This window comes from Cupressus sempervirens, chromosome 6, assembly GCF_028749045.1.
Source record: "Cupressus sempervirens isolate cs-2001-9-10 chromosome 6, ASM2874904v1, whole genome shotgun sequence".
Classification (NCBI taxonomy): domain Eukaryota; kingdom Viridiplantae; phylum Streptophyta; class Pinopsida; order Cupressales; family Cupressaceae; genus Cupressus; species Cupressus sempervirens.
Window position 1 is genome coordinate 709987386 of NC_143123.1, and position 8399 is coordinate 709995784.

Genomic DNA, 8399 nt, shown 5'->3' on the forward strand with positions numbered 1-8399 from the left:
ATGACTAATTCATCTTGATAACATTAAGGGTCACATATACATATAAGGTTGAATTTTCTCACTTGAACATCCCTCTATGTAACATTATTGATATTATCATGATATAATTTATTTATGTTAACAATCATTCTACTACTTCTTCAACATGGAGCTATACATCTCATTTTGGCAAGGTTAGTGATGTAGATTGCCACTATAAATCTAACTTGGAGTTACATTATAGGACTATATTCAAAACTATTTCTAAACATAGATATAATGGAAGTGACCTTTAGGGTATGGAAGAAGGATTTAAGGTCCATGCAAAAATCTATATTGCACCTTATTGTGGGTTTACATTGTTACCATTTTCCTTTATTTATGTCCCCTCATGGCCTTTTGTTCACAAATTGCAACTTTCTCAATATTCAAAATGGATAAGTGCACCTTTGTACACTTCTTCTCTTCAACCTAAACAAAAGCATATCTTGCATATGCTCTTAAACTATTTCTTTGGCAGCCTTCATTCTCTCAAACACAAAAAAAAAAAAAAAAAAAAAAAAAAGTCTATATATATAAAATCAAGACTTTATTCTTTTGCATGTCATTAATTTCTTATCTATTCCACTAATTAGTTTCAAATCTTAGATAGTAAAAACTAACACCATTTTGAGGTCCAAGTGCTAGGTTTTTCTACATACTTTGTTAATTATTTGAATCATTACTTAAGAATTCTTTTTTTGTTGTCTTTAAGAGTTGATGTTATTTAAATTATTGAATTGAGACCCTATTCCACTGGAATTAATTGAAACCAACTTCATTTTGATGTAGGTATCATCACTATTTCTTATTATAATTCATCTTCGTTTTATACTACATAACATTCAAGTTCAACTCTACAAAATTATACATGAAATTTTACTACATAATAAAACCCCAAACAATTTGCAATTATCATATAATATAATTTTATTATTAAACAATCAAAATACAACAATTTATACAACCAAAACAAACCTTCTAATATTTCAACTAATAAATATTATTATCTAAAATATTTAACCAATATTAATACTAACAGTCTTATTATTATACATTATTCGTTGAAAATAATAATAATATCTAGATTTATACTAATCACAATGATCGTTGACAAACGCTTGGAGTGACCTCTCGTATTGTTCCACGCCACCTTGTGATTTGCCTTCCAATATCCTCACAACTTCAGCCATGCTCGGTCTTTCATTCTCATCCATTTGAATGCACAAAAAGCTCACCACAGCTGCTCTTCTCACCTCTTCAACATCCGCCTTGTCAGCAATCCTTTCATCCACAATACCAGTTGTGTTTCCCTTGTTAATTTGAGCTGCTGCCCATGTTGGAAAGTAGTGCTGAGAGTCCTGCAAACTCAAGTCACTATTCCTTCGCCCTGAGATTATTTCCAGCAGTGTCATGCCGAAGCTGTACACGTCCGCCTTCACTGTTATTGGCAACCCGCATAGCCACTCGGGAGCCAAATACCCTCTCGTTCCTCTTGTTGTCGTCAACACTCTGCTGAAATCTCTGCCAACAAGCTTTGCCAGCCCAAAATCAGCCACTTTTGGAGAAAAATCTGCATCTAGGAGAATGTTCTCTGGTTTTATATCGCAATGAATGATATGATCTCTGCATTCTTCATGGAGATAAAGCAGCCCTCTTGCAGTACCCAAAGCGATCCCAAATCTGGTTTTCCAGTCCAACACCTTGTCTTCCTCTTTCGATTTGCGGGACAAGAAAGTGTTGAGAGACCCGTTTTTCATGTACTCGTAAACAAGCATTCTATGAGACCCTTCTACGCAGAATCCCCGGAGCCTCACCAGATTCATATGATGTATGTTTCCAATGGTGCTTATCTCCGCACGCAACTGTTTTTCTGCCTGTAGCGAACCCTCTAGTTTCTTCACGGCTACGAGTGTACTGTCTGGCAGAGTCGCTTTGAAAACAGAGCCAAACGCTCCCTTTCCCAACTTATGGCTGAAGTTGTTGCTTGCAATTTTGAGCTCTTTGTAGGTGAACGTTGTGAGGGACTTTGATGTGTCGTACTCCTGGAGCAATCTCCTGCGCCTGTTATGAATAAACCATGCACAAATGAATAGGCCGCTAAAAAGAGAAACGCCCAGAGGAATTGCAAGGTAGAGTGCAACTACTCTGCCTCTGCTGCTTCTTCTTCCTCCTCGGGCTGACAACTGTTTGACATCAGAAGCAGCCAAACGAATGAAGAAGGGCTGGCCTTCAGAAGAACTAGAATTAGCCTGCATGCCTAACAGATCGCCAAACCACAATTTACAATTTGAACCAGTGAAAGCATAGGCTTTGCAGGAGCAATTGTTGAGACAAGCATTTTTGCATCCTTGCAGACTCAACGACTCTTGGGCATATTCAACAGCTTCTGCATCGGACAATGATTTATCAGAGACCTGGAGAAAACCCTCTGTGTTGGAACTTCCACTCTCACTGCCATTGCTGTTGATGGAGGAGCAGTTTGATGGACTACGCCGAACACAACCGCTTGACCACCATTCCTGAGAATTCCAAATTGTAGGATTTCTTGGCTTGAAACCATCCATACATCTGCACGACTGGATGTTTTCTTGCTTTGAGCAGACTCCGTAAGCTCCGCATAGACCATACACGGCGCAATCTGAGACGGGCGAATAATAAACCAGGCTCCAGGTATTATTAATCAAAAAGTAGACCGTTAGCTCGCCCCTAGTGTTGAGAACATTCCTCACCATGGTCGTCGCTTTAACTTTGGGTGTGAGATCATATGCGTAGTAGAGTCTTGTAGGAGAAAACTCTACCAGTTCCTGTTTAAATGAAGTATCAGATACTGCTTGCGGCATGCTGGAGTAATATTTGCCAGTCCAGTCCCCCGAGGTGTAATATGAAACACCATTTTTGTACTGCAGCAAAAAATCCTTCTTTCCTGGGGATGGATTCATCTGGAGAAAGAAGGGCCCAGGCGCTGGATCCACCGAGCTCTTCCAAGAGTTCACTTTCATTCCTTTCCAGAGCTTCATGGTGGGCATGAAATGGTCTGTGGGATATGCAAAACTTTCCCACACAGTCTCTGAAGTGTTTTGGGCTCCTAAAAGAACAAAATTACCAGAGTTCAGTATGGTAGCCATGGATGCCTTAGCTCGCTGAGTATCATTACTCGACCAGATAGCTTCTCCTTGCAAATCAGAGACAATGAGATAACCAGTTTTAGACAGAGAGAAAAGGCCGGGCATATTTTTGATGGGAGTTTCTCTGTTAGCCACCCAAATGATGGTCTTGTCAGGGATCTGAGCATACCAGATGCCAACATACCAGTTGTTTGTTCCATTGGGATTAAAAAATCCCAATTCAAAAGTGCCATTTTTAGATATGATGGTCTGCTTTTCCCTCACAGAAGTCCCCAAGGAGAGGGTATCTACACCATCAACAAATAAATTGCAGCTGCTCTGGATCATAAGCAAGGCAAGAGCTAAGATGAAACGTTTCAGACCATCCATTTTCTTTTGCTTATGATTTGATGCTTAGCATGCAATGGAAGAAATATGTATGCGAGCAACAGGTACATTATACTGAAATATTTAATAGATTTCGGATTCAGTGCACGAAACCAGACTGCTTTTTTCCTACCTGCTCACCAAATTATCACAGAAATAATGGCCACTAGGTAATAAAGTATATTTAGATCTTTCTGTTGTTTAATAAGGAGAGGCCAACGAATGAATGAAGAATGCAGGGCAAAGTGGCTAATCGAATTTTCGATTTTATATTAGTGTAGTTGGAACGTTTTGACCCACTATTGTATTTTAAAATTTTAGATTGACTCGAAAGGGGTAGGCTGATATTTTTCATATTTGAAAGTGCAAAGGAAGAGTTATTTACATAGAAATATTTATTTTGAATTAATTAAATTATAAGAAGTTATTTACATAGAGTTAATTTCTTATATAAAAGTGATTTCTAATTGTAGTAAGAAGTCTTTTACATAGAAATATTTATTTTGAATTAATTAAATTATAATTGTGTCTTGATTGTATTTTTTAGGTCATTCTAATAAAACGTAATATTCAAATGTATGAATAGGCAAGAGCTAATAATACAATGGTAAATTGTCATTCTCTTGTTCTTATTGGATCAACACTTGTGCAAATCTATAAAAGAAAAAATGTTATAATTGATAAGAAACAAAAACAAAATGCAAACTATCTATAAACAAGTAACTATGAGCATGTACCAATTTTTTGACATTACTTCCATGCTACTCACACTCCAATAACCAATACAAAATTAACATTACAAACTTAAACAAACAAATTATATATGTATTTACCAAAAGAAATTAAAAATTATGCTCAAGAACATTTGCATAGTTTACTTTGGATACTAAAACTATTTTAAATGTCTTTCTTTTGCACTTTTTATAGAAAATATAAACTGAGATTAAAAATCTTCGCAACCTCAAATTTATGTGCAAGAAACAATATTGTCAACCATCATATTTACAATGCATTTTCTCAAACTTATTTGTTGTTCCAAAAGTTAGAAGTTTAATATTTGTAATAATTTGATCCCTCATATTTCAATTCTAAACAAAGAATAGTCTCACATTTTTTATGCTAGAAAAAGTTTTTTTTTTTAATTTTTTTTTTTTTCTTTTTTTCCTATTTTTTTCTTTTTTTTCTTTTTTCCTATGTGAATTGGTTGATTTGGAGTACTAATCCTAGCCTTATAGTCCTTCATGTTAATAGTTTAATAAGAAAGTTACCAAAATTTTACTCCAATTCCTTTGTAAATCTTTTTTTTACTAAGTAATTTTAAGAACAAGAATGAGGGTTGTAGATTAAAAAGTTCCTGGTAGAGTCAATTTGATATAAAAACAATAGAAAAAGTTAACTAATTATTTGAGAAATTGTGATTCAATGTGAATAGAACATATGAAATTTGTGCATTAAAGGAACCTTCTTCCTCTTGTTATTCATTTAAAATGTAAACTATCAATACTCATCAATGGTTGTATTTGGACCCCACAAAGGAAGGATTAAATCATTTCATCAATATGACTTTATGTATTTTGTTTACATTTTAATTGTATAGGTAATGTTGTATTATGTACTTATAATGCTTATGTAGTCAATTCTAAGAAATAGATCATATATCGACATCCCCATGTAAAGACCTATATCAATTTGAAACTAATATTAAAAACATAGCTTATTATTTTCTCTCATATTTAATATTTTGTTTTAAAAGGACAACTAAAGATAATCGACAAATTCAAATCTGAACAAATAAAATGAAACAAACTCGCTTATTTATTAAACACATTAAAATAAAATGAGTCATCCATTAACTAAAAAGGATTGTTGGCCACCTTCCATGTTCACTGGCTTCCATTAAAATCCTACCCAAGAGTTCAATGTTGTTTTTTTCTTCTCCTACTTCTTGTGTACTTTCTAAAACAAAATTTAGATTGATTACTTTTTTTAGAGAAAGGTTTTGCTTCAAGCCATCAATGACCAAAATATTATCTTCCAACATGGCCTATACTATGTTATAGTATAATTAATAAATTGTTTATTTTTAGCTTTTGCTACTTCTCTCACTTCCCATGCTTTGTCAAAGGATGCTTTCTTCTCTTCATTCAACTTTGCTAAACCAATATCTATAAATACAACAACCACCAAATACAAAAAAATTAATATTTTTCATAATGTATTGTATAAATATATGCATGAGTGCACTGCAAACACAACTTTAAATTGCCCATAATTATAATTCCCAAATCATAGAAAAACCTTCATATATACATATGAAAAAAGGTGTAACTATTGATAAATCTTTACAAACTTATAAGAAAATGTAATGGGTAGCGACGCCATGATTGCAAGATACCCAACCATTTAGGCCTATGTGAAAATGGCTTTTGAAATGTTCATAAAAATGCTACTAGTAGATGTAGAATAAATTCACTGTAAGTGCATTGATTTTTCTAAATGTCTTAGAAACTTTCAAGAAAATGCAATGGTAGGTGCAAAAACATATTCAACAACCTTATCCAACATCCTCCCTACGTTGATAAAATGGAATCTTTGGAAAAACAAGTGAGTGTTTCCAGTTGTGCCTCAAAAGAGAGGGATACAACAATACAATCTATGTTACATCTTCCATGCAACTATTTCCATTAATGATATATGCCATAGGATATGTTTCATTATTTGATACTGTGTATGCAAAAACCTAACCTATCAGGAGCAAGCATAAACAAGCAAACATTAGTAGCATGTGCATTCAAGATACAAATAAGATTGATAAACTACTAAGTCTACTTGAGTTTTAAAACAAACTATGCAACCAAAAAATTAGAGTCTTCATACAACCTCAAAGCAACTCAACAAGGCACCCATAAGAGGCCTTGTTGGTGTGCTTAAGTGTGAGGGATGTAGATGTGCTCTCCAAAAACACAACTATTGAATTCCTTGATGATGAAATGGAATGATGAACATGCAACTAAACTAACTGATGAAGAATGCTTCAAGAGATGGCTATGGAAACAACCATTCTTAAGAGCACTCAATGGATGATGGAGATGGATGTAATAAGCAAACCTAAGAGTGCAATACTACAATGAATATGAAAAACAATGCAAGAAATAAACGACTACCAAATGATTAGTAACAATGCATAAAGAAATCTCTAAAAGCTCTAGAACTATACTAGCATGATAACAATGCAAATGAGGGAGATGAAGAAATGCTTGAGATAAGGACTCTAGTTATAGGTTTGAGAGAGGCCTTAGGGAGGTGGCATCTATGTGGCATCCACATAGGTGCCACAAGGAGACATGTGGGCTAAAGAACAAGCCATGCAAAATTCAACGTAAGCCTTTATGGTTTGAGAGGCTCAAGGTTTGCTCACACATGTGTGAGCAACCTCGAGGGAAGGAGTGGGGGACAAATGTGTAAGAGGTGTAAGAGGTATAAATGAAGTGGAAGGTTTATTGGATCAAGACCTTCTCACACATGTGTGAGCAAAAACTTAGGAGCTAAAAGGTGTTTTAAAAGGTGTTCAAGGTAAATAAGTGGGATTAAGTAGTGGGTAGGCTTAGAAGGATGAGAGTGATGGGTGTAGACTAGGTTTTAGGATAGGATTAGGATTAAGTTAAATAAGATTTGACTTAATCATAAGATTAAAGAATTTAATAAAGTGGAGGGGATAAAATAAATTGAATTTATTTAAAAGGGGATTTATGGAGCACTTATGCATTAAATGGATTTAATACATTAGGGAAGTATTTAAATTAATTTGAATACATTAGGGAAATGAACTTATATAATTAAATAAGTAGAAGAATATGAAAAATATAATTAATTAATTATAATGTCATAGGAAATATTAAATAAATTAATATAGTGTTTAGGAAAATTTTAAGTGTTTATAGATATGATTTGTATACTTCTTCCATAGGGGGGAAATAATATTTTCCTTTGTACAGAGGTGGGGGTTAGAGTTTCAAAATGTAGTGTGACGAAATTAAGGAAGTCAGCATAAAAGTATAATCCATTTACAATATCCATGGAACATGACTAACCTTGTCATGATTCAATACAAAACAAACATTTATTAAAACCAAAAAAAACTTCCAAAATCAATAGGAATAATATGCAAATATCCAAACATTGTAGAGAGTCTACATAAGACTCCTTCTTTAATAACCTATACCCTCATAAATATCAAATCAATATCCACACTACTTACTTTCTTAGAAAAAAAATACATCCATACAAACCCAACCATGGAAAAAAAATTGGAAGTAGTGTTGTATGTGTTGTTAATCATGGATGCTTGAGCCACTATAATAGGAGGAGTTAGGAGGGGACTCTATGGTTCACTATAATTAGAAAGAAGTGTGTACCACCAAGGATGCCTCATCTAAATGTAAGTAGTATGCTCTAATAACATGTGATCTATCTTATGTTACTTTTCACTACAACTAGAAGTTCATTCTATATCCTTTCCTCTAGAAAAGGATTTTCTTCCATGGTGGAGGATCTAAAAAACCTATCAAAAGATTTGTCCTATTCATTCCCTATTTCTAAAATATTGTGCATAAAAGATGGGATTTTATGGTTGATTATAATGATGCAAGAGTGTACTTCATCCAAAATTCCTAGAATATTGTGGTTATTGGACATATAGAAAGGCCACATTCCATTCCTTTGATGGAGGACATTGTTCATTTCAATGATATTGTAGAGACAAACTATGGTTCAAATATTAAGGATAATTGATAAGATTATGAACCCATGCATCTTGCATTTAAATGTTAATCTAGGGTCATAAACTGATGAAAGGCATGGTGGTAGTATGTTCAAGGCATGAAGGTA

The 8399-nt window shown here is 34.0% G+C and overlaps 1 pseudogene across 1 annotated transcript; it reads right to left on the bottom strand.

The window, feature by feature from the left end:
- Nucleotides 1–923: 923 nt before the first annotated feature.
- LOC149554256 (G-type lectin S-receptor-like serine/threonine-protein kinase At2g19130 pseudogene) lies at nucleotides 924–3637 on the bottom strand (annotated as a pseudogene). The gene has a single exon (XR_016353239.1). The product of XR_016353239.1 is annotated as a G-type lectin S-receptor-like serine/threonine-protein kinase At2g19130 pseudogene (transcript).
- Between the last annotated feature and the right edge of the window lie 4762 nt (nucleotides 3638–8399).